Source organism: Aphelocoma coerulescens, chromosome 4, assembly GCF_041296385.1.
Source record: "Aphelocoma coerulescens isolate FSJ_1873_10779 chromosome 4, UR_Acoe_1.0, whole genome shotgun sequence".
In the NCBI taxonomy this organism is placed as follows: domain Eukaryota; kingdom Metazoa; phylum Chordata; class Aves; order Passeriformes; family Corvidae; genus Aphelocoma; species Aphelocoma coerulescens.
Genome location: NC_091017.1, coordinates 59,621,129 through 59,647,706, shown reverse-complemented (window position 1 = coordinate 59,647,706; position 26,578 = coordinate 59,621,129). Strand labels below are relative to the sequence as shown.

At 36.8% G+C, this 26,578-nt stretch overlaps 1 long non-coding RNA gene across 1 annotated transcript; it reads left to right on the top strand.

Moving 5' to 3' along the window:
• The first annotated feature begins 18,302 nt into the window (after window positions 1–18,302).
• On the top strand, window positions 18,303–25,339 carry LOC138109103 (uncharacterized). The gene is made up of 4 exons (XR_011150267.1): window positions 18,303–18,346; window positions 19,455–19,768; window positions 21,756–21,849; window positions 23,591–25,339. It is a non-coding gene; the product is annotated as an uncharacterized lncRNA (long non-coding RNA).
• Window positions 25,340–26,578: the final 1,239 nt, after the last annotated feature.

The window sequence follows — 26,578 nt, the reverse complement described above, 5'->3', positions numbered from 1 at the left end:
TCAGCAAATTCACATTCCTATAATTTTTGCTTTGGCATTCAAAAGCATGTATCTTTATGCAATACCTGACAGGTTGTGCAAGCATTGTACTGTGTTGGCTTTGGCTGGGATAGCGCTAATGTTCTTCACAGTAGCTGGTATGGGGATGTGCTTTGGATTGGTGCTGAAAACAGCACTGATAACACAGGGATGTTTTCATTATTTCTGAACAGCTCTGACACAGAGTCAATACATTTTCTGCTTCTCATGCCACCCCACCAGTGAGGAGGCAAAGAAGTTAGGAGGGGACACAGATAGGACGACTAATCCCAAATGCCCCTAGGGATATTCCATACCATATGATGTGCTCCGTACATAATGCTGAGTGAAAAAGAATTAAGGCTGACATGCTCAAAATGATGGTGTTTTCTTCCCAGGTCACCATTACACGTGATGGAGCTCTGCTTTCCTGGAAATGGCTGAACACCTGTCTGCCCGTAGGAAGTGGTGAATGAATTCCTTGTTTTACTTTGCTAATTCCTTGTTTTGCTTTGCTTGCATGTGCAGCTTTTGCTTTACCTTTTAAACTGTTCTTTATCTCGACCCAAAAGTTTCCTCACTTTTATTTTTCTGATTCTGATTCTCTTCCATCTTCTCACCAGAAGGACGTGACAAAGTGGTTGTTTGGTACTTAGCTGCTGGCTGGGGTTAAACCACAACATGTACTTGCATAACTTTCAGTGGAACTTAGAGGAACTATCCAATGATTGTGATGTCTGTGCTAAAATCAAAATATATTTTGGCATATTTTCCGTGAAAAAGACATGCCACTGAAATAGCTCTGACAAGATACTGAGTATACTAAAAAATGGGGACACCCCCCACACTCACCTCCACACACAATGTCTCAAAAAGTGAAAATAAATTTTAAAAGGAGCATATTAGAATGTTAATCTTGAATAATTTGTACAATTTTTTTTGTATAAATGCATTGCAAATGCATGAGAGTTGTGACTTAAAAGAGGCGGTGAATCGTCTATGGGATCTATCAGAGTTTATGGGATGGATTTTAGGACTAGATATATGTAAGTTGTTGCCACACTTCAAACTTAATTAATCTTGGTGCCCAAGGTTTTTTACTCTCTATCACATCTTGGACTGGGAATTTGCTATTTTGACGTACAGTATAAATTGAGTCCTGATGGGACTATAACCTTCAAATAGCGTTTATGTGTCAGTTATGCAATCCATCTATTTCCACAGTCCTCATCTTTTCTACATACCCAAGAAAACACAAATAGGTAAATCCAGTGAAGAGTTTTTCTTGTCTCAGTCTGTAACAACCTTTGCAGTAATTCTAAGAGGGAAGGTAAACACATCCACCTGTAAAAGACAGAAACAGTTTGATATTGCATAGCTTGTGGTAATCCCTTAGTCTACTAGACTAAAAAATCATGCATCTTTACAGTTGACTAAAGCAAGGGAAGAAAGGAAAAAGAAATCTTCACTTAAAATTTGGAAGAAGAAAATACACTTTCACTACCATTTCTTTTTCTTTTTCCAAGGAGAGCTGCTTTGTCAGGTTTACTGTTTCCCCACTAGGTTTCTTGATGTTGTGCCTTTGCAGTAGGTCAATATTTAGAGTTGAATAGCCTGTGTGGAACCATACCTACTTAGTGTGGTGGAATTCTTTTGTCACTTTTCTACTCTTATATTTTTAAACACAAATTATTGCACAAAAAGTCCAGAAATCAGAAAATATGGTTGGGAGGCTATGGGTTTGTAATTAAGTAGGGAATGAAAAGTTGAAGTATGGCCTAGGATTTATATAGTTGAAGTTTAATAATTAGAGGAGAATTGCACCTCCTGTGTTCATACTAAGATTGACACATGTCTTGGCTAGAGGAGTGGAGAAGTGCTACAGATTGTATCAGTAACTGGAGTGACAACTCATTGCTTTGCCTCTGTTTTATTATGTATTGGATTTTCTCTTTTTTGGTCAGGTCTTAAAAATGTGAACTGTTTTTATATTTTTCACAAGAGGCATTTTATGTTTTATTTATTAGGAATTAATTGGGTTTTATGTATTTGCCCTGCTCCAAGACACAGTCAATAACCCTAGGTGTTTCTTCCCTGAAGTAATAGGGCAGAAATGGAAGAAAGGACTTGCTTAGCAATACTGAGGGGAAACAAACAAACAAAAGTTCTCTGACCAGCTAAAAACTGTTGAGGGTATTCAAAGCTATGTGTTTACACACTATGAAAGAGTAATGTGTTTCAATATATTTTATATGTGTATTGAATGCACACATATTAACATTTCAATTAGCATAATCTTTTCAATCAAAGAAACAATTATTACAGGCAAATATTAGTTCTGACAAAAGAACTAAGAATAATTATTTTACAATGAAGATAGGTTAACCATTTAGGTACAGTTATGAAGTACAGGTATTATAAAACAAGAAGGAAAAGTAAAATATATACTTCAAAGTAAGACTATTACACTAAACATATTGTTAAATCATTAAACTCCTATCTCTATATGGAAATTTTCTTCTGAAGTCCTCTCCTTTATACAAGACAAGAAATTGAAATCCTTCATTACAGATACGCCAACACTGATTCCTCTGAAAATTTAGAAAATTTGTTTTACCTGCAAAATTATTTTGCCATAGATTTGCAATTTTTTCCCTCTACTGTATGTTCCTGGTTAACAGGCCTCTAGAGAAGTACACATTTCAGCATCAGTAGCTACTCTTTCCCTTTTCTGCTGAAGCTGTCTATCATAAGAAGGTCTACAATTAGATTAGCTATTTAAAGAATATATATGATTTTTAAGTTCAATTGATAGTTTTAATATTTTTTTGCTTACTTAAACTAAGTTTCAAAAGACAAATAGGTTAACCTACTTTGAAGCATTCAGAAATTATCTACAGAAAGTATCCTGAAAATGTTAAATAAATTCTAATTTTATCTCTTTAGACCACATTCATTCTATAAAATTAGGAATACAATTCCAACATATTTCTCTGATAAATACTTTTTAAGTTCTGACTAATGTAAGTGTCAACATTTTAATGCATTATCTAATATTTTAAGAACTTTATGGAATGAAAAAATGTATTTTATTGGTAAGGCTCAGTATCTATATTGTTACTGGTGCTATTATACTGGTTATGATGGCAACACAAAGTTTGGTGATCTTTTGGCCATTCAAAAGTAGATGAATAAGGGCATACTTTTGTGTTTCTTTTTCTCCTAGAGCCTTTTGTTGTTGTTAGTCTTTATAATAAGCATTATTCTTTCATTTTAACATATCTTGGAATAAGAGAAGAATTCAAATATTATGGTCTCTTATGTCCAGGTTCTTCAAACCTCTATGTTATTATTTCTTTACACTTTTTAAGCCTTTATTGATCTTACTAATTTCTGCCTCTGGAAAGTGTCCTTTTAATTTATTTATTTTGGTCTCTGCCAGCTTGCATGCATTCATATCAACTCTCATCAAGGTTTTCTAAACATCTTTTGCATCTATTCTGATCCAGCAACAGAAGGACTTGGTATCTGATTTGTATCTTTATTATTAGCTGGAATAAAAGAATACAGGTAGGGTATGTTCTTATATAAACAGACTCTTCATATTTCCTTTATGAATAACTCATAGGTTGTCTGACATTCCCACTTAATCACTTAAAAATTACTTTGGCTTAGATTAAGTAGGAAAAAATCACACAGGTAATACAGCTTAGACATGACATTTATTAAAAGTACAGTACCAAATGTATTTCTCTGAAAACTGAGCAAACTTTAAGGTTTGGTTGCACAAAATTTTTTACATAGATATATGGCAACAGAATGGCTCTGTCACAAAATGTTTTAAAATTATAAACTTTACTACCCAAAAAATTATAAACAAATAAATCGATCTCTCAAAACAGTATAATCTAAGACCTGAACTTTCCCAACCTAAGTCAGTATGAATACTTATAGAACTACATTTAAGCCAGTAATAAGAATAGATTAAACAAGTGTCACGGTTTAGCATAGTTTGGGTTTTTAGTTAAAGGGGACTCCATCAGCCACAGAAGTGATTCTTTGCAAAGAGGTGCTTACAGCTTCCTCTAGACCTGACAGAACCAATCAACGGGCTCGTTTGAATATTGGCACCTTTTTTAAGCCACTTAAGAAGCTTGACACGCCTCTGTGATCCACTTTTAAGAACGAACAAAGCCTGGGAAAGCTCTCTTGCTGCCGGCTTTCGGACAGGTAAGCGGGGCCGGGCCGGCCCCTCCTGGGCACGGCTTGGCTGCGATCTCAGCCGCCTCTGCTCGCCGGACACCCCGCGCAGCCCCTCCCTCAGTGCGGGCCGGGCCGGGGCCCACAGCCGCCCCGGAGCCCTGAGGCCCTGCGCCCCCCGCGGCCCCGCTCCGTGCGGGCGGCCCCGCGGCCCGGCCCGCCCCTCCCAGGGCGGCTGCTGCAATGAAATGCTACACCCGAACGAGCTCCGGCCGCCGCCCGGCAGAGAGTAGGGGACCAACAGCGACAGGCAAATTCCAGCGCCAAGGCCTGGGTGAGATTAAGTCTCTTAGTGCTGTAAGATTCTCCGGAACAGTGAAGCCTGCAGACATCAATCCTCTCCCGAATCAGAGGAAGAGGAAAGGTGAGGGCACGTGAAGAAAACACCATAAAGACACCAAAGTAAGTGAAGAAGGAAGAGCTGAAACCCCGAGAAAGAGAAGATGCTTCAAACCTAGGACCTGAAATTCTGCTGTAAAGCTATGGTGATGGACTATGATACATCAGAGTACCCGTTGTAATTTCATGAAAGCATGGGGGGGTGGAGCATTCAAACTGCGATTGTGAGCAAAAGTGTCTGTGCTGAAACAAGCAAATGTTGAAGTAGCTGTGATTTGATGAGAAGCTTGAACAGAGAGAGATGAAAGTGATGAAGACCCTTGCTCCCAGGGAAGAACAAGACTAGAGATGAAGATGCTCCCAGAGATAAGTGAAGAGAACCTTTGCTTCTGAACAGCTCATCCTTAAAATGGTACCCCAGTAGCTCAAGATTGGACCCTCGAAAGCAGTTGTGGGGAAAGCTGTAAGTCAAGGGAAAGGACTTTTGCATGCGAGCAGAGAACCAACCCGGGCGGCTGGCTCATTGTGACACTGAAGCCATGAGAGAACAGTTTCTTGTGGAGATGTCTCCATAGCATGAGCAAGAGAGACTCCTCTCCCTAAGTGAACTGAAAAAGGGATTATTATAGAGGTGGTAAACTGACTGAAAATCTCAAGGGTTGTCTTTTTATGTTGTCAGTGGGAGAAGGGAGAAAGGTGGGGGGAAGTGTTCTTTTAGGTTTGTTAATAAACTTCTTTATATTCTTTTAATTTTTGTGCCTGCTTTGCTTTCTCCTAATTCTTACCTCACAGAAGCAAAATAAGTAAGTAATGGATATTTTGAACCAAACCACTACACTTAATTGGTGTTTCCACCCAGTTTTACGAACTAAACCCTCTACAGCAAGATAAGGAGAATTTTTTTTTTGAGGTCTTCTTATATCCATCTAAGTGAAAAGATTGACACATTAAAAAAGTCTGTTAAAATCTTTTAAACTGCCTGTGTAGAATCACAACATCTCCCATTGCTTTCAATATCTGACCACTTATATAAACCAAATTATTCCCAAATGAATAGAAACAATTGTTTTTTATAGAATGTCAGAAAGTATAATAAAACTTAATATTGAAGAGGCATGAAGAAAAGTAAATGCTGACAAAGGATCGATAATGTGCTCTGTTACTTGCAAAATATTCCTGGGATTACTGATGTCCCATTGGAGTAACAGAAGCACCCAAAGTGCTTAAAAACAAAATAATTGTAGTAATGACTTTTATTCCTGAAGTATATATTATTCAAATGTAGCAGTATTTAGCAATTACAACCCTCCCTCAAAAAAACCCTCCCTCAAAAAAACCCCCAAAAACAAAAGCAGGAGAAGTGTGTGAGTCCTCTTCCTGGGGAGGAATAAGCAGAAGACAACATGTGATGAAAGGAGGAGTAAGGAGGAAAGTGTTTTTAAAATTTAGTTTTTGTTTCCTATTACCCTACTCTGCTATTAATTGGTAATAAATTAAATGTTGGTCAAGTCTGTTTTGCCTGTGATGGTATTTGGTGAGTGATCTCACCCTGTTGTTATCTCAATCTATGAGGATTTCATTGTATATTCTCTCATCTTTCCAGCTGAAGAGGAGGAGTGATAAAGTGGCTTTGGTGGCCACCCAGTATACAGCTGGGGTCAACCCACTACAGTTTTTTAAGACACATGCTCATCTTGTTAACTTCCTTTTTTCTTCTTTGAAAATACATATAAAGACACTAAATATAGTATATGTAAGATTAGAGTAGCAATTGACCATGAGAGTCTGGTGAAGATTGTGGTTGGTGGGAATTTGAGAAAAACTGAAATGTGTGGAAATACACAAGAATCAGAAAAATATGTCCAGACACAGAGAGTGTGAAAAGAACAGGCACTGATCTAGATGTTTAGAGTGTTCTGGCTGACTCAAATTTTTGCATATCCCTCTTGAAGCATTGTCAAAGGAAACAGTCTTCAGATGGTTTGGCAGATTTACCTGAATGTAAGAAGTCTGTTAAGAAATCTCAGAGTGAGCTATCACAGTGACTATTCATCTCTAAACACAGAAGAGACAGGTTTTTGACTCTTTGGGATTGACACACCATGACACGACACAGTCATGTTCTGTATCAATCAGAATCAATTTATCTTTTCACAGTTAATAGTTGTTGAACTAAAAATACAGTATTGGTGTTAGCCCTTGGTTAAAATTAAAATCTTCCAAAAAAACCCTCAGAAATCAAACCCAACATTTGAGGCTAGCATATACAGTAAAAACAGAAAGATAACATCATTAAACTATCTCTGTATTTCACTAGTTTGCAAAGATTTTGCTTCTGATGTTATTATTCAAGTCTCTAAAATCTTAGCATCTAGGAGGTTAGACAGAGAGAGAAACAGACATAAGCATATGACTGTCAGCCTTATGTATTTAAAACACAATTTATTCAAAGACTCAGTACTGAACAGTCCTTATTTTAAACAGACTTTTATTGTCCAGCTCAGTGTATCAGCGTGTGTCTTTGGACTGTGCTGAACCTTGATGTGAGAAGAGTAAAAAAAACAGAACACCTGATCATTTACAATAATCAAAACATATTTTCTCAAGAATGAAATTATTCAGATTCTGAGAAAAAGATTGTTTGTCAAAAAGAAGGGGCTTTGGGAGCCCAGAGATACTGTTTAATGGAGCAGTATTTTTCCCACTGACTGCTCATTGCCCCCTGGCATGGACTAATCAGATGTAGAGACAGGATGCTTGAATTTTATCATGATTCTGAGCCTTTTAAATTCACAATTAGTCATTGAACTGACACCAAGTATATCAATGCAGACAATTTATTTTGATATAAAACTGTCTGGAGACATTCTTTCTAAAAGAACTATGACTTGTAGCACAGTTAAATGTTGAAGTGGAAAATGGGTATATCTAAGAAAAGGAAGGATCTGGTATTTACTTTCAGTGATCTGTAAAGAATAAGTTACAGTTTTTATACTCTGTCTATGTGCACAGTGAACTAACATCAACAAAAAATTCCAAGGAAAGAGACTTTGGAACATCTCCCTTTTTTTTTTTTTTTTTTTGGTTTGGGTTTTGGGTTTCTTGTTTGTTGGCTTGTCATTATGGTTTTTGATTTTGTTTGTATACAAAAGAAAGGCCAGAAAATATAACCTGACAGAAGCTGTAAAGTAGGAGAAAAAAATCTGTTATTGATTAGACCTATGGTAAAGAGTTCAGGAGTCTCTATTCTGTTCTTAGCTTTATCACTCATTTTCTTGGGGTCTTAGGAGTGATTTGTTTTAACTTAGTGCATCTCTGTGCCTACATCTGTAAATTCTACAGTAAGTAGAGAAGATTGTACAGGGTTATGAAACCTGGACTAAGTGTTAATGGAGTCAGTCTGGTTCCAAATAAAGTGAAGTAGGTACAGGGGACATAATGAACATTGATTCTGCTGTGCTAGTCCTGTATTTTGATAGTGAACCAGTATGGAGTGGAACATTGAGTTCTATAAATATTCTAAAAAATTTGGGTTTGTTTGGTTTTTATACTGTTGATTTTTTACATTTTTTCAATTCTTTTTCCCACCATTATATGTGAAAGAAGTCTCTATAGTTTTCAAATACAAAACTTTATACAAATTCTGATAGATTTAAAAAAAATTACCTCATGCTTTGTAGAAAATGAATTTAATGTAAAAAGAAAAGTTGCTTTCCCCAAGAAATTTACATTTGTTAGAATAAAAATTATGTTGTGCTAAATAAGAATTACACCTTTTGTGTTTTGATTATATAAATAGTATAGATTTTGTTTAAATCTGTACAATTTCGATTTAAATCAATTTATGTTCCACTTCTTTTATTAAAGTTTTTTCCCTTATATTTATGATTTACAGTATAATGTCTATACAGTAGGTTTTAAATATTTGTTACTGATGTGATTTTGTTACTTGGGAAACCTAAAATTATCATCACTTCAATCTACTAAGGCCAAATAAAATAAATAAGGTCATTGATGTTTGTTTTACTTGAATAAACAAATTCATTCAAAATTAACCCATGACTTTCTATAACTAAAAAACCCCACACCAACACGGTAAATTCCAAATTGCAGATGCTTATCCACAGTCTTGTCTTTGTATTAATTCATTTCCAAAGATCCTTTTATCTGTCCCAATTTGAAGCACGTTCAGTACAAGTCAACAATACTGACTAAAACTAAGTTCTCATTTTCTGAGTTTCATGGAATAAGGTGGAGCATTCATGCTTGTAACTTCTTTTCCTTTTCCATAAATGACCCCAGCTGACCAAACATTATATAGAGCATGCATTTGCATTTAGGTAGATCTGTGTGTTAAAAAGAGCATCACTAAAGGATCCCAAGTATACAGCTTCACTGTTGCTTAAAATAGCGAGTGACATTATATATTCTTGCCTGTGTTTGTGCAACACAACCCCTGTCACTAAGTTCTAGCCACTTAAATTGTTAGGAAAATATTCTCCAGTGATTTTTGTGTACATTCCTACAATTTTCAAAGGTACTGTTGGTTAGCTTGCCTCAGGATCTCAAGTGTTTTTCAGTCTTTCTATAGAGGAGTGACATCTACTAAACCTCTTCTCCCAGACCTTGCTCCTTTGCTATGATTATCCAGTCAGCCACAATGATCATCCCAGTAAGTGTGAGCACCTGAATCTTGATCATAAAATCATAAAAACAAATTCCATTAAATCAAGTCTCTGCAAAAACCCAGTTATTTTTTTGGAACAATGATAAACAAGAGAAGATTCATTTTAATTTACTAACAGATGTATATTTCTGTCTCATGAAATTATAACTCATTTTTCACATGAACAGTATTCTAAAATCTGAAAAAAAAAATCAAATTTTATGTTTTAAAGTCGATACTTGGTTCAAAAGTTTCAGTTTTCAGATAGCACCTCACTCTGTAGGACAAGAGGGATCATCCTATAAGCCTGAAATGTTTTTTTCCCACAGTTACTAACATGTTAGGTAGAATTGTTTTACTTTTTTTAATACTGTTAATCCCATTAAATATAGAAATTTCTTATCTATGTTTTTCTTTTTGGTTGTTGTTTCACTGGATATATGCCAAAAAAACAGTTTGATGCCACTATATTGAACACTATCTGTAGGAGGCAATCTTTATCTTTCCATTTAACTGAGAATGCAATCTTTGGCAAGGCCATAAGGCTGCAAAAACATTTAATAAATTAATAGAATGGTCTTTGAATACTGCATGATACCGCAGCATCTGTCACAGATTCCTTCATGCACCAGTAGGTGAAGAATGGAGGGAGTTTTGGCTGCAGTCTCTAATATGACATCCACCAGAGAGTAGATATAATAGAGGAAGAAGAAAGCTGGCAAAGGGCTTAGGGTGATAACTTTCACACAGAGGAAATGAGGCTCTACTTGCTGACTTGTTATACAGTTCTGCACTACGCCCTGCCCCATTTGGGGCTGTCTCTTGATGGGAAATGCTATATTAAATATTGATACTGTACTTCAAAATACCATCAACTTGTTTCTAACTAGCAATAAATTCAAAGCAGATGTGAAATTATTTCTGCCTGTTTATGGCTTGATGAAGACTGGCAGTCTGTAATTCAGCTTGACTAACAGATCAGAAGACATTCCACTTTCCTGTTCCTGCATTACTATTCTGCAAAATAGTCTTAGTCCTACCTGATTAATGAGAAAAGAAGACAAGTGTAAAATGTTGTTTTACTAAAATGTAATAAAGCACCTTCATTAAGCTTTATTTGAAACACAGAAAAATTACTAAAAATTATGAAAGGGTTCTTTATGTTCCTCAGCTATTGAACTGTTAAACATGTAAAAGAAAGAAAAACATCTACTTTATGCTGTTGGATGATTATATTAACAGAAAAAAAACCATATTTCTTTGTATATTAATTGTGTTACAGAATGATTTATATTTGGAGGTATCTGAACTGGCAGCAAATCTGGAAAGCAAATATCTTTTTCTAGTCTTCTAAAGAAATTATTATTAAGTCAATTTTGCAAAACAAGATGCAATCCATGTGCTTTCTTCATACTAATACTCTAGATTTCCTCTGCAGTCACAAAGATAAATAATCCTATAAAATGGATCATCTGATCATTGTTTTAGATGTCTGTTGCAGAGTTAAATAAAACCTGATACATATTTATTTATCACCACCAACAAAAAAGGAAGCCTAAAACACTTTTTCCATTTTTTACTTCTAAATTTTAGCTCTATAAAAGCTATAAAGGATGAACCTTGCTATATTTAAAGCATCTTCTATCTTTTTAAGGAAAAAGAAACAATAGTTTATAAGAACTATAAGATGAACACTGAATTAGAATTATTTTTATTAGAATGTTAGAAATATTTTTATATGTACACAAATATTAACAAGTTGTGTCAAATGTGATATTAACAGAAATTACACAGTTTCATTGTTCTCAAGCACAGTTCTTCAGGCTTTCTCATCTTCAAAAACTCTATTTGTATACAAACAAACCCAACAGTTCATGTGAGACTTTGATTTCAACTTCCACCTCACTTACTTTAATTAGCTAATCACATTCTGGAGTGCATATTCCTTGCACGCAATAAAAAACAATTTCAAGTATCAAAATACAGCTCCTATATTTAGCATTCAGTAAACACTTAATCAAAAAAGAATAAATATCATCTTGACAATATAATAATGTTTTAGAATAACATGCATAAGCAGATGAGACAGTAAGATCTGTGAGTGGGATAATTGTTTTACCTTTCCTTTCTCATACAACTGGAATGAGATGACACTATATGCAAAACTCTTCTGCCCTTCAGATTTGTTTCTTCCTGATATTTTTTCAGCTACTCTTAAGTCTGAAAAATTTAAACCTTTTTGGGGGATATTTCTGTTTAATCTCAATGACAAATTGTTTAAAAGAATGGAATAGCTAAGGTTTCCAGCCAGAAAGTGCTTACATGCGAACCTGTAAATGTCAAGGGACTGAGTGTTCCTCCTGCTCATCAGGAAAAATGTGCAAGAGAGGGATTAAAAGACTTGTTTATGAGACCTGATAAAAGAAGAAAACACTAAGGTGAGTGTGCTGGTTATGCTGGGATAACTTTCTTCACGTAGCTGGTATGGGGATGTGCTTTGGATTTGTGCTGAAAACAGTGCTGATTAACACAAGGACGTTTTAACTGTTGCTGAGCAGCTCTGACACAGTCAAGGTCTTTGCTTCTCACCCAACCCACTAGCAGGCAGGTTTGGGGTGCAACAAGTTTGTTGGGACACAGCCAGGAGACCTGATTCCCATTGACCTAAGGGATATTCCATACCATATGACCTCATGCTCAGCATATAAATCTGGGGGAAAAAGAAGGAAAGAGACATTCAGAGTGAGGGCATTTGTCTTCCCAATTCAACATTGTGTGTGACGGCCTCCTGCTTTCCTAGGGATGGCTGAACACCTGTCTGCCCATAGGAACTGATGAATTAATTCCTTGTTTTCCCTTGCCTGTACATGTGGCTTTTGCTTTACTTTTTAAACTCTCTTTATCTCAATCCACTAGTTTTCTGACTTTTACTCTTCTGCTTTTCTCTCCACTCCCACTGTGGGGGGGTAAGTGAGCAGCTGTGTGGGGCTTAGTTGCTGGATGGGGTTAAACCACAGCAGTAACTGATATGCATTAATGGGAAAGACATGATAGCTATGTTATGTGTACATTAATTGTTAAGTGTGTATTAGTTTATTTGTATATTAGGTACACTGAAAATGAAAATTTACGCATAGGAACCTTTCATGAGCAAAGCAGCCTTGACTTGAGGAACTTCACGCAGTTTAATTCACTCTAAATTAACACGTACTTTTAATTACTGAATCAGGTATTAACAAGAGAAGTTAATTAAACCAACACTTAGAAAACCTACTTTTCTACTTGCTCTTCAGGCTCTGCTTCAGTCTAGCACTTCTCTCTCACTTCCTCAATTTCACTCCTTTTCTTTTCATCACACATGACACTAAGTCCCTTCCAGGCCCTTTGGTGATGCAGTGGTCAGGGTACAGTAGTTTTTTTCTGTTCCTTGCTTCTTACTGTTCTCCTGCCTCAGCATGTGTCCTTCACAGGCCACAGTCCTTTTGGGGGTGTATTTGATCTCACATGGCTCCTCCATGGGCTGCAGTTTCTCAGAGCATTCCTCTTTCATTCAAGAGTTCTTCCTTCAGGCCATTTTCAGTAATGTCCCCTTCCACATTCTTCCAAACCTGTCTCTTTACTTACTTCCTCCCAGGTCCTGTTTTGAGGTTCCTCTCACCTTTCTTCTTTTCTCTTGTCTCCTACCCCTAGCAGCTGCCACCCTTCCTCAAGCACATGTGAGCAGAGGCACAGTGTCCTCGTCTGGCTGTTTGAAGGTTTGAGGCATGATGGCTCCATCCTTTTTAGAGAAATCTAGAACCTGCTCTGACTGACACATCTGGCAGCCCCTGTTACTAAGCCTTGCCTTTTATGGCTAATACACAGCCACATGCTTTTTTTCATGTTATACTTGCTCTGTTTCCATAGAGAAATGGATGAACGCACAATTTGTCCACAGTTTATTCAATAACTGAGCACAAATCCAGTTTGTCATTTCATTATTATGTTATTCATATCTTGTCTACATTAATATGCAGCTATAAGTCTTTAACAACTTCTTCGCTTACATTCGTTGTCATATTATAGGTCTGTGTAGGGATCATCAAATCAGTATTTGAGTGTCTTTAAGAATGTGAAATGGATGCAAGATTCAAACTTATGACTCACTCCGAAGTGTGAGTCAAATATTCCTCTTCTGAAAGACATTAGAAATGAGAATTGAAGAAAAAGAACAAGGCTTCCAGCCATCTGAAGCCTTGTTCTGAGCCATCTCTATTACTGCCTGGTAAATGATAAATTTATATCTTCTTGATCTATAAATTGCATTCAAGCTTTGATATTTCAGTCAGTGTCATAGGTTAGCAAGCATAGTCCCGGAAGGGATATCCTTGCTAAGGGGTGCTTACAGCTTCCTCTGGGACCTGATAGAACCTATCAGTGGCCAGTTTGAATATGGACAATTCTTTAAGCCACTTAAAGTTGTGACCGCCTCTGTGATCCACACTTAAGAATAGACAAACTCCCCCCCAAGCTCTCTCTCGTTTCCGGCGCTGGCACAGGTGGCTGCCGGCCCCGTGCGGGGGCCAGCGGGCCCGGCCAGGCCCTGCTTGGGCCAGGCCGGGCCGGGCCACGGCCAGCCTGGAGCCATGGGCCTGTTCCAGCCATGGAACCCCCCCCACTGCCTTGCCGTGGGCAGCCGGAGCGGCTCGGAACCTCCCCCCTCCACTGCGGCCGAGATTCAGCAAAGCGGCACCTCTGTCCGGCAGAGGTCAGGTGACCAACAGCGATAAGCCACATTCCAGCTGCAAGGCCGAGGTGAGATTAACCCTTTTATTGCTGTGAAGAGCTGAAAACCTGAGGGAAGAGAGAGAGGAGATGCTTAAAGCTGAAAGTCTGTTGTGAAGCTATGATAAATCAGAGTATCCCGTTGTAATTTCATGAAGATATGGGGGGGTGGAGTGTTCAACTCGTAAGCAATAGGCAGATGCTGCCGCAGCTGTAATTTCATGAGAAGTTTGGACAGAGAGAGATGAACCAGATGAACCAGATGAGGACTTTTGCTCCAAAGAGGAAAGGAGAAAAACCTCAATTCCTAGAGATGCTTCCAGAGATAGTCTTAAAGATGAAGATGACCCTTTGCTCCCAGGGAAGGAGAAGGGCCTCTGTTTTTTTTGTTTCTGAACAGCTCAACCTTAAAATTGTACCCAGAAAACTTTCAAGAGTGGACCCTCGAAAGCAGTTGCGGGAAAAGCTGCAAGTCGGGGGAAGGGACTCACATCGCAAGCAGAGAGACTCCTCTTCCTAAATGGACTGAACAATATTTGGAAGTGGGTGGCTGTCTCGGTGTGATACTGTTTTCATAGCACGAGCAAAAAGAGACTTCTCTTTCTAAATGGACTGAACAAGGTTATTATGGAAGTGGTAAACAGACTGAACATCTTAAGTGTTGTCTTTACATTGTCAGTGGGAGAAGGGAGGAAGGTGGGGGGAGGAGGAGAGTTCTAAAGGTGGTATAATTTTTTTTTCTTTTCTTCTTTTAGGTCTGTTAATAAACTTCTTTATATTCATTCAAGTTGGTGCCTGCTTTGCATTTCCCCTAATTCTTATCTCACAGAAAATAAACAGTAATGAGTATTTTAGACCAAACCACTACAGTCAGGGATGTATCTATCCTCCTTGACTTTCTTGAAAATCTTTGAAATACCTTTGTGCTTAAGTTTTCCACAATCTATTCAATATTTTGGGAAAAAAACCTCACATCACTAATAACAAAAAACCCACCATCCTTATGTTTACTTTTGGTGTATTATATGGGAATTTATACAGGTACATGCTTGTCCTAGTGAGAGAAAAGCACATAATTAGACAAACATGAACACTAGACAGTCCATTTCAATGAAGAAATACTAGTATCTTGAAACACCCTTCATTTTGTTTCAGGAATATAGATGTCAGTAATAATTTCTACTGAGAACAATGCTTGATACCAGTGAAGAACTAATAGGAGGGGGGAAAAATGGTTCCTTTAAATCTAGTCTAGCTTTAGTAGGGAGAATGTTCACAGCTGAGCCTAAAACCTGATTATCTGCAGTCCTGGTGGGCAAGCAATAGTACAAGGCTTGACTTGATAAAAGAGAGAGATAAGGCAAAACTATACCTTTTGGAAAACAGCTGAAAGTATTTTTTGGCTGAAAGTGTCATGAGAAAATAATAAGTTGGCATTTTATGATGCTCTCACTTTTTTGAGTTTTGTGGTTTTTTTCACTGATAGAGGGCCAGAAGATTCTTTTTCAATTTACTGTAAGAAAATGGAGAACAATCTTCACAAGGATTATCACAACTTAGTAGGGTTGAATCTGGTGAAAACTTTTTATCTTACACTTGCAATGTGTTTCTAGAACATTGACCTGCACAGGTCGTTATTTAGCTGATAAAGGAATCATGACAGAAAATCAGAAATAAGCAAGTAAATTCATGTACTGTTTTCTGCCTAGTATTGTCTAAAGGACAGTGGGAAAAAAACTTAAAAAAACATTACAGAAATGCAGACATTCTAAGATAAACCAGATGCAGTAGTTCACATGCAGATCCCATTGACTATAAGGGCTGGTTTAAGCATGTCTGTGTGGCCAAGAAAGAGAAAATTGGAAGTATCTTACTGTAGATTTTCAAATGGCCTACTCAAGTTCTGAAGTAATAGAAGATGCAACTGAAGTTCCTCACTTCCTTCAGTGACATTTTCTTATAAATCACAGAACTGGTGGAACTGAAATGTGAGGGTCCATTGTCTTTTGTTCTTTAACAAGGGAACTGTTATGACTTTAAAAGAATTCATATCCTTTCTGACCTGGTTATACAAATATGCTTTCAGTAGGACTTTTTGCATCAGTCTCCGTACCAATTTAGCTTCACAAATTCAGGCCTATATGGTTTTAGAAGCATTATGTATCAACATCATGTAACAACATATCTTAGAAAAATGAATTGTAGCCAAGAAACCTGAAGGTGAACAGCAGACTTCTCTGTAAATAGTCAGGGTCATGAAAATAGCTGACCTGAAACTGTAACTGTTGTGTCAATCTGTTTTCCATCTGGATCATGATTTTTTTTCATGGTGAAAAAAAGTATTTATTATTAAAATTTACCTGTGTCATAAGCATAGAGAAGAGAGAATTAAATTTAACAGAACTGAAAAAAGATGACTATGATTCTGAGAAAAGCAGAAGAAATAGTCCACCACAGTCTTGAAACCAAGTTGTTTTGCCACAGACAGCTGCGTGGAATTCAAAAGCACAAAGCTCAGCAGTTACATGATTTTAGTTGCTGGTTTGCTGCAAAATTCCTCTGTGATGTTGGCTAAACCACCTGTCATCTGGTGACACATGATTTGCCATCTATCCCTTTCTTTATCTGTCATATGTTGATAATAATGCTGATTTATTTAACAGGAATGCAGTGATGGTTAATTAGATACCTCAGAAAACAAGTACTTATGAAATGTGAACTATCATCTGCGTACAACACAGAATTTTTTTTTCTTTAACACAGACTGTTAAATTATCTGCAAAGCTGTGCTTGGCAAACATTTGACCTGAAATTTTGTAGAAAAGGTTATGTGAGGTTTTTCACAATTCTTTTTTTCTTTTCTCTTCCCCAGAAATACTGTAAAGCAAGACAGTTTGTAGTGCTAACCTTGCACTTTTACATAACTTTAGATTAACTTTTAATTAGATTAGATATTGACCTGGTGGCTATGTTGTACCTTAATAATCTTCACATGTAATCCGTTAAACATTATAAATGTTCTAAATGTAGGTGATTTAACAGAGATTGGTTCACAGAATTCTATGAGTGTGGTAATAAAAGTTCAAATGTTTATAGTATGGTTAATTATGAAATTATGCTGGGTGTTTGGACAAGCATATTGCTGTATGCAAAGGAAAATTGGTATACTGTGAAGTATTGTTAAGTGTCTGAGTATTTTCCTATCTGGCTGGCTTAGTATCTGGAATACTTTAAATATGTCCTAATTTATTTAATTTTTTTTATATAGTAGAACTGCACCTAGCAAAGATAATTGAAGCAGGAGACAGCTTCTCAATAGCACAGCTAAAAGCATGTAATTAAACTGGAATACATCTGGTGCCCTGTGCAGGTAGAGAGTTCTCAAGTTCCCCAGCTTTAGTAATAGGATGGCTAAATGAAGAAACAGAATTTTTAGCAAGTGATTATTCATTTGCTGAATATCTCTAATCAGGCTAGGACCTATTTTTTTCAGAAGTTAGAACACTCAGCCTTTGGCAGTAATATACTCCTTATTTAATTAAAGTATTTAGTAATTTCTTCATATTTTCATTTGTGAGTTACCCAAATATTACTCAGTCATATCTCATGTCTCCCTAAATAGCAAGTGATTCTAAATGTCCTAAACTTTCTGCAAATTAAGTCCAAGGTATTCTATTAATAAGAAATGTTTTGAAAAAAATCTCTTTCTTGTCTAAATCCAACTTTTAGAAATGCCTAATCTTTTTTTAATAAGTCTATAACTTTGATAAAGCTCAGATTATACAGCAGAAGAAAGTTTATCTAGGTGGCCTTTGAGAGTTCTAGGTTGATGTACTAATTTGAAAACAAACCAGTGGGAGATCATAAATCAGAACTACAATTTAATAGGAAAATTAAATAAATGCAATAGTACAAGAACACTGACAGAGTCAGGATACAACCTGACACCCTGTTAGTCAGGGTGGTGGTAGCAGCCCAGGGGAAGTGGTCCAGTTGAAGCAGTGATCCTGTAGACAGGTCTGGTTCTCACCTGACAGTCCAGTGTCCTCTTGTCCTCAGGGAATCCAGTAAGTAAGGACTCCTTGTGCTGTTCCAAACCCTGGACTGCATCCAGGTGGGAATGCTTGGCTCCTCCCCCTTGGGCAGAGCATCTCACAATGGGCTGATGTAATTCTATGAGTCATGTGGTGGGGCCTTGATTGCCCATTGAACAGAAATAGGCCCCAGTGGGAGTTATCAGGGATGAGTCATGGCAGGAGATAACAAACACTGCCCCACCTGCTTTAACAGCTTGTGAAGGTAATCATAGAATACATACTTTTGGTTACATTTTACATTGTAATCTAGGACAGTTGAATATAGGAAACAGTATATATATATTTTTAATCAATTTTATCTATTATTATAGCTCTAACATAGTTTTCTATCTTTTTTAAAATACTTTTTTTCCTATTTTTACCATTGGCGCATTCCCATCGTAAATGGATTGATTATATTAATCAAGCTGCTACCTGAAAAGCAGGACACAGAAAATTCTGTAACATATCATTTTTCATTATTCTTCAGTAAAATGAAAAAAACAACTCCTTGTTTACTTATGAATGGAGATAAATTTAGACCACTTCAGACTGACAGATGACATTTGCAGAAAGTTATGAGTGACTGGAGAGTTAGTCTATGTTGGCTCCAGTTGCCTAAGGTCAGCAAATAATAGGCAGTGTTTATATAGTATGCATCCAGTTAAAGTTTCCTCATTGTGCTCTGACCTTACTCTGGCATAAGACATATTGACATAACTGGTGTGTTTCAGAATAAATGCAGGTTTATGCACTTTGTATTTGGACAATGTTGTGTTCACCTGCTTCCTATATACACTGAACAACACTTTACTCATTCTTCAATTTCCTAAGTCTCTGACCACTCTTAATTATCCCAGTGACTAGCAGGTATTCAACAAACTGTACCGGAGACACCATCCAGAGTCACCCCTTATTTCTATCACCACTTACTGTGTGGTAGAAATGGAAGAATCTGGTTCTCCTGTACAAGTTCTTGGAATATACCTCTAGAAGTGTTATTCTTCATTCTTAGTCAAATCAGATTCAACTCCTTATCTACACTGACAAGAGAAAAAAGATTAATTATTACAATTATATAGTGATTATATGATGAATTATAATGATGGAAGATCTAACCAATAGCTCAAATCCTAACACAGCACCCAGTTCAGACATATAGGGAAACAATCCACATCAGGTATTAAATGCCATCACACCTCTAAGCACTTTTTTTTTCACATCTCAAGATAGAAAAAAATTATAATCCTCTTTTAGAAAATCCATTTAAATATGTAAGTAGTAAGTAATTATATCTCTAAAATTAATAATATATTTTTTTATTTCTTGAGACCTTTTTGTACAGGTCAAAGGAGGTCGTTCTGCCCCTCTACTCCACTCTTGTAAGACCCCACATGGAGTACTGTGTTCAGCTCAGGACAGGAAGGATGTGGACATGCTGGAATGAGTCTAGAAGAAGGCCACAAAAATTATAAGAAGAATGGAACACTTCTCCTCTGAGGAAAGGCTGAGACAGTCAGGGGTTGTTCAGTCTGGAGTAAGAAGGCTCTGGGAAGATATTATTGCAGCCTTTCAGTACTTAAGGGGGCCTATAAGAAAGATGGGGACAGATTTTCTAGCAGTAGCTGATGTGATAAGAAAAAAGGTAATGATTTTAAACTGTAGGAGGATTGATTAAGATTATGTATAAGGAAGAAGTTTTTCATAATAAGGGTGGTGAAACACTAGAAGAGGCTGTCTAGAGAGGTGGTAGATGCTTCATCCCTGCAAATGTTCAAGGTCAGATTGGATGTAACTCTAAGCAACCTGATCTAGTTGAAGATGTCCCTGCCCATGGCAGGGAGTTAGAGTAGGTGGCCTTTCAAGGTCCCTTCCAAACCAAACTATTCTATTGATTCTCTGATTCTATAGATTTACAGTAGACCTAAGTTACAGAGGTCTCAAACAGGACATTAAAATTCTCCTCAGTTTATCACTTGGAATGAACCTCAGAATACTATTCTTATATTTCTTTATATTCCATTTTAAATCAAAGTACACAAAGATCTTAGCAGCATTAGTATTCTCAAAATATGTGGTTGTAGCTACACACTAGGATATAAAGGTACTTAGACAAGCAAGTATTGAAAACATTGCCCCTCTGTGATGGATGTACTCAAGTCGTTAATCAATCTAGTGGTTGTTCTGTACCATCTCCGAAAGAGGTCGAGCCTAAGTCATTATTGGGCAAAGCACATATCTAGTTCCAATCTGTTCTCTGAAAACCCGTGAAGAAACAGTGACACAGTGCGTTTGGAGCACCAACCATGTGACTGACGTGAATGATTCTCCAAAGCTCATTTATCAAGGAACAAAATTAAGGAGTCTCACGCATACCTTTCTCATTGCATGTAATTTAACTACAAGCTAAGCACTTTATTCCATAAATATGACAGCCTAAGCAAGCTTTCTTTGAGCTCTCCCTGCTCAGGACCTGGCTGCATCTGAGCTGGGAGGTGTCTCTGAACTGGCTGCTGACTCCTGAGCTGGGACATCTCTCAAGGTTGCTCATTGAGGCAAACACCTCTTATATGGATCTTTTGTCAGTGACTGACATCACACAGAACCTTATACTACAGTGTGCTAAGATTCTGTATTGATAATTTTGATTTTGTCCTGGTGACTTTGATTCTCACTTGGTAGTTTTGAATCATTTTTACATTATTTGTGAAGTAAGTAATACAGTGAACATTGTAATCAAACTTTGTTAAGTCACACTTTTATAACATCTTATTTCAATATAGGTGGTTTTGCTGATACTTTTGTTGATGTTTCTTTGGGTCATCTAAATCACTCATTTTCAAAACCCTCTACATGACTGTAGAGTTTTCTGTCTTTTAGCCTTCCTAATGAAGCATATTCTCTGTCACCATTACAAGTGACAATGATACATGTTGATTGTTTAACAACACCTTGCTATCACAAACTAAATTCAACAGTAGGGAAACAGACAACTATTTGGATCTGTTTGTTTTGATTTGATTTGGTTGTTCTCCCAGATTACATTAATTTAAATTTTTAGAGGCGGGTGACAAATATATAAACACTTCTGACACCTTTTCTCAATGTATGAGCTGAGGCAGTGGTCAGTGGAGAGATCCTAGGCTATTTATTCTTTGATAGAAATTCTGACAAAGCCCAGACTTCCTTTGCAAGCTTGGTGCTAGGACTGTGTTTCTCTCTTACACTTAACTCTGCCAAAACCCAGCATCTGTTCCCATATAGGGTGTTGACAGCTGAAGCATTTTTCCATTGTGTTGTAATTCTGCCGAGACCTGGCATCTGCTCACAAATAGAGGTGTTGACAGTTGGAGCTCTAGCACTTTCCCTTTGTGCAGCAACTCTGTGGAAATCTGGCATCTGCTCATACACACAAGTTTTGACAGCACAAACTGCAGTCTAACACTGAGTTACTCCAGTGTAGGGGAACATGTGTAGTCATAGTTTTGGAGGGAGACTACATTCACATGACATCAAATCCAAGAGATCAGAAGATAAAGCAGGTATAGGGCTTGGAGCATTTTTTAGCCAGCAGAAGTCTTCACAGAATCAATATACTATGATCTATATGGAGAATTTTTCCTTCATAACAGGTACCAGGAGAAAGTGAACCAGCACTCCAAAGACTCAGCTTTACACCTTTTCTCCGTGACTTAGGAAGGTTCTCTGTGTGTCCTTAGTACTTGAGTAAGATAATTTCTGTTTCTTGCTATGCTGAACAGCAGAACTACTGTGATCTTGTTACTTTCTCTTGGAACTTGTCTTGAATCCTCAGCCATTTTTAAGGTCTTAATAACCTTTCCTGTACATTTTAATGGTATCTGCATGGGAAACAGACTAAATTGTAGTTTAATAACTTTAACATATATTTTTTCTCAACTATGATGTGAAAGAAAAGTCCCTATACTCTATTTTAGGAAAAACAGAAAATGACCAAGTAAATCACTTCTCCCAGATGTGCTTTACTTAATTTTTGTATTTTTATTGTTTTTACAACTAGTACTGCAGAGATTGTTTTTCTATAATAAATTTATTATTTATTATAGAAAACAGTCCGAAAGGATTCTTAGATATCTTAGTCTTAAGGTACTAAATATAAACCAAAAATACTAAGAGAAACTACGTTTTTTCTTTAGATTACTTCCTGTGAAAAAAATTGGCAAAGTGAATGAGAAAATTAAACAGTTCTTAAGAAAGCAAACAAAATTCTTTTGTGTGACATCATTACTTTAACAGTACATAAGTACCATATTGGGAATATGATGGTTTTTAACTATTTTTGTCCTAATTTTATATTTATAAAATGCTTCAATTATATTGTGGACACAAAAATAAAATTAATGAAAATAAATACATCTAAATAGAAAGAAGGTAGCAGGCAGGCTCTCTCTGAAAAATAAAGCTTTGACATATGCAAAATTAAACTTATATATGCTTATATTAACAGATTTTGACTTGAACCTAGGACTACTCCATTGGTATTTCTCTACTTGAGATTCAGTATTAATTTGTACATGAAAACAGAAAACCCCAGATAAATAAGTAGGGATTAGGGGTATTAAATATGTCATGCTTTGAAAGGTTTATAATAGGTAGTTTTTAAATGGTAATATGAATTGATTATCTGCTGGACTAGTTTCACAGTCTTTATGATGTCACATGTGAAAAATAAATGCCAGAGTTATACTTGGAATCTTACTGCCATAAGTTATATTCTACTCTTTTTGATATATTTATCTCTAGAACTGTATCTGTAGCTCTGCATATATGTGTCTTTATATCCTCTGCAGATGATATACATACACATGTGCATGTGCAATTCTAAAGAGTTTCTATTTTCAGAACTTAATAAGTTTTGCAAATGAATTTGTAAACATAATATCATCTTGTCTTGGGGTGACTTGATGATGTGTATCCCCTATCACCGCTCTGTGCCCAGAATGATTCCTGTGCCTCTCTGTGTCTTTAAAACTGGGTGCGAGAGAAAAAAAAAAAAAAAAAAAAAAAAGCCAGACGAACTTTTCAAAGCAGTTTGTGCTCCAGGGTCACATTACTGTCTCTCTCTGTGTGCTTCTACAGCGGCAAGAGAAGAGGAAGCACCCTTCCTTTTTTTTTCTGAGTTTTTTGGCTTTTTCTCAGGAAAGAGACAGAGAGTTAAAATTCTTTGCTGTTTAGCTGGCTCACTAACTGAGGCAAGAACTTTTCTTGGACTGTTCTGCTCTGGACTAGATCACCAGCACCAGGAGGCTTATGCCACAGCCTGGTGGGGCCACACCCCAGCTCTGGAAAGAGAACCGCCACACCTACAGAAGGACTTTGAATTTTACCAGGTTCTCTCCACAGCGAGAGGTTTTATATTTAGTATTATTATTCCTTTCCCGTGTGTTTGTTATTAATTTTTTTTTTTTCTCTTTCACTTTCCTCCAAGGAATACTTTTTCCTGAACCTGGTGGGGGAGGGTTGGCTGTAACCTGCCTTCTGTCTTCAAATTTGGACGTTCCTGCGAATTTGTCTCAAACCGGCACACATGTAAGACTGCTTCCACCATGTTTTTTCATCAGCACATGTTGCCCTGGATAATGTTAACACAGGTCAAGATGGAACCATTTACTTTCAACCAGAAAATCTATGCCTCTTTCATCGCTGTAATTTCAATCCATGACTTACATCAGACAGCTGTTTGTTAACTGCTACACACAGAGAGATGATTCAAGTGGTGTCTAGCCAGCCACCGAAGAGCTGGATGGTTGCCTGGAGACTAAATTTCAGTGTTCAGAATCTGCCTCTTTTAACAGGAAAGAACAAAAATTGCAGCTCACTCTAAAGATACTAAGCAACCATAGAGACACTTGTCGGTTTTGAGTGCTATTATTAAGGTTTGCTGCTTCCTGAAATTACAGACAAGCATAAACTAGAACATGAGATTTTTTGCATGGTCACCATACCTCTCACCTTGCTAATAAGAAATTCAGAGCCCAAATGAGACGTTTTCATGATTGAGCCACAGCTTGCCTTTATCTCCAGCATCTTCAGCTTTCCACTGTCACCATAAATCTCTGCCCCAACTTCTTATTGCATATCACAGGATCATAGGATAATTCAGGTTGGAAGAAACCTGAGGAGACTGCGTATTACAATTCCCTGCCCTAAGCAATGGTAGGCAGTTTTGCTCCTATTCACATCATATCAGAGAGGCATTTACCCTTGCTACATGCCTGAAACATTCATTTCAAACTGAAAATCACACCCACTGAGCTTATAAAACTTACCAAATGTAGTTTCTAAGGATGCTATACTGAGACTTAATTCTGTTGAAAGCATAACACCACAGAAGACGTTTTCTGCAGATGTTCTCTGAAACTACAGACAAACCACAAATGAGGCTTTCCAAATTACTTCACTGAATAAAGTACCCAATTTCTATTATTTAAGTTTAGCCAAATGGCCTTTTTAAGCAAAATACATTTTGATTATTTATGCAAATACAACAAGTCTTTCAAAAATGTACTAACTTAATTGTTAAATAAAATCAGCCCCACATCAACCCCCAAAATTGTCAGTGTTGACGAATCATAGAGCGTTTTAGGAAGATAAGAGAAAAAACCAGCATGTTCCCAATTTTGGCATTTCCCTATATTCATATTCCATTAATTCTGGATTTTTTTAAGGCTTTGGTTTTGGTTTGTTTGTGTTTTGAGAGAAGGTTGCCATCTGCTTTCAATGAGGATTCTGTTCAGGTATTTCAACACAGCTGCTTGTGGTTTGCTGTAATAAAGGAAAATGCTACTGGTCATCCTTTTTAATGGAAAGGAAAATACTTTGTCTCAAGCAGCTATGACTAAGTGCTCATTGCTCGCCACTTCAAAGCAAGCTGGTCTTACAGAATACGCAGCTGCAATCACTTCCTCTCTCAAGACCACAAAACTGGCTGTTTGTCTTTGCACAGAAGTACCTCTGTAGACTACAAGTGATTGAAAGATATACCTGACACTTCTGTAGGCTGGGTAACAGTGTCACCTTTGTTGACCTGAATCAGATGTTTGGAGTCCTCTTCAGGGACATTGCAAAACGTGAGGAAAACCTCCTGGTTAGGGATATAGTTGAGATTGTAGTTAAAGCTGAGAAACTTTGCATTGTTCCCAGGAAACAGGAGACCCTTTCACAAAGCATTAAAAAATCAGACTATATCATTAGTTATAATCAAAAAACACAGTTTACACTGTTAAAGATGCAATATTTTAACAGAAGAAAGATGCTAGAACTCACATGACTACTTGTTCCTTGTCACATTTTTCAATTTCATTAATATACTTCTTCTAAACGTCCTGTCTACTGACATTCTCCTTACTGATTTAAGGGAATCATTGCAGTAGTAGAAAAAATCATGTTTCCCTATACATTGTTCTAAGAGATACACAACAGGTGGATGTTAGAGTAGAAAACAAAACTCAAGAGAACCTCCATACAAAACAATTTAACATGAAAATCACTTAAAAAATTTGTAAATTATAGTCTTAGAGACTTCATTTTTCAGAAGTTTCATTCATACTTTTGATACCTTTGTGGCTGCTATGTAGACTGCCAAATATGATTTTTGCTGTTACTGAAAACCTGTAGGCTTCTTATTGATCTGTCACATTTTAAGGACTTTTGTGGAACCTTGGCATGGTTTTATTTGTTTTATGTGTTTTTTAACAACTAGCTAGTAGTCAAGTTACTATTAACTGATCCAACTGACTAGCTGAAGTTCTGTGAGTAGATTACATACTGAAGATCTGACAAACCTGGGTAACATTTGAGAAACAAAGAGCAGCCCTTTACACCAGCTGAGGTTGGGAAAGGCCAGTATACAACTTTCAAACTTCACATGGGAATCAATAAGAAGGAAATAAACTGTGATAAAGAAACAAAACTAAAAAGATCCCAAGGCTCAGGAGGAAAGAGGCAACACAAAGAGCTTTAAATTCCTCCTTGCACAGAATATGTTATAGAGCTGAGTAGCTAGACATCCCACCATTTCTCTCCTTAAAGAAAACTGATGCTGCTGACCAGAAGACAATGAAAATACGAGCCTAAAACCACAGAAGGGCAGAAAAACTGAAATTATTTGTATAAAGATTTTAAGCATATTAATGAAGCATATTATTGATTAAACTTTTGTGTATTGATCTGGGCCATGAGAATTGTTGTAACTATACTAATGGGATGGTAAGTTTTGATGGGATTGCTAAATTAATTTGATGGGATTGCTAAGTTTTTACTAGTCTAATAGCAAATTATTGTCTGTGTGTATATATATGCAAATATGTAATTTTCTTGTCTAAGGGATGCAAGATATCTTATTTCTTTGTAAAAGTCATCAGACATTTAAAAAGTCAGACCTACATATTTTTTCAAACTATCTTTTTCGCATTTG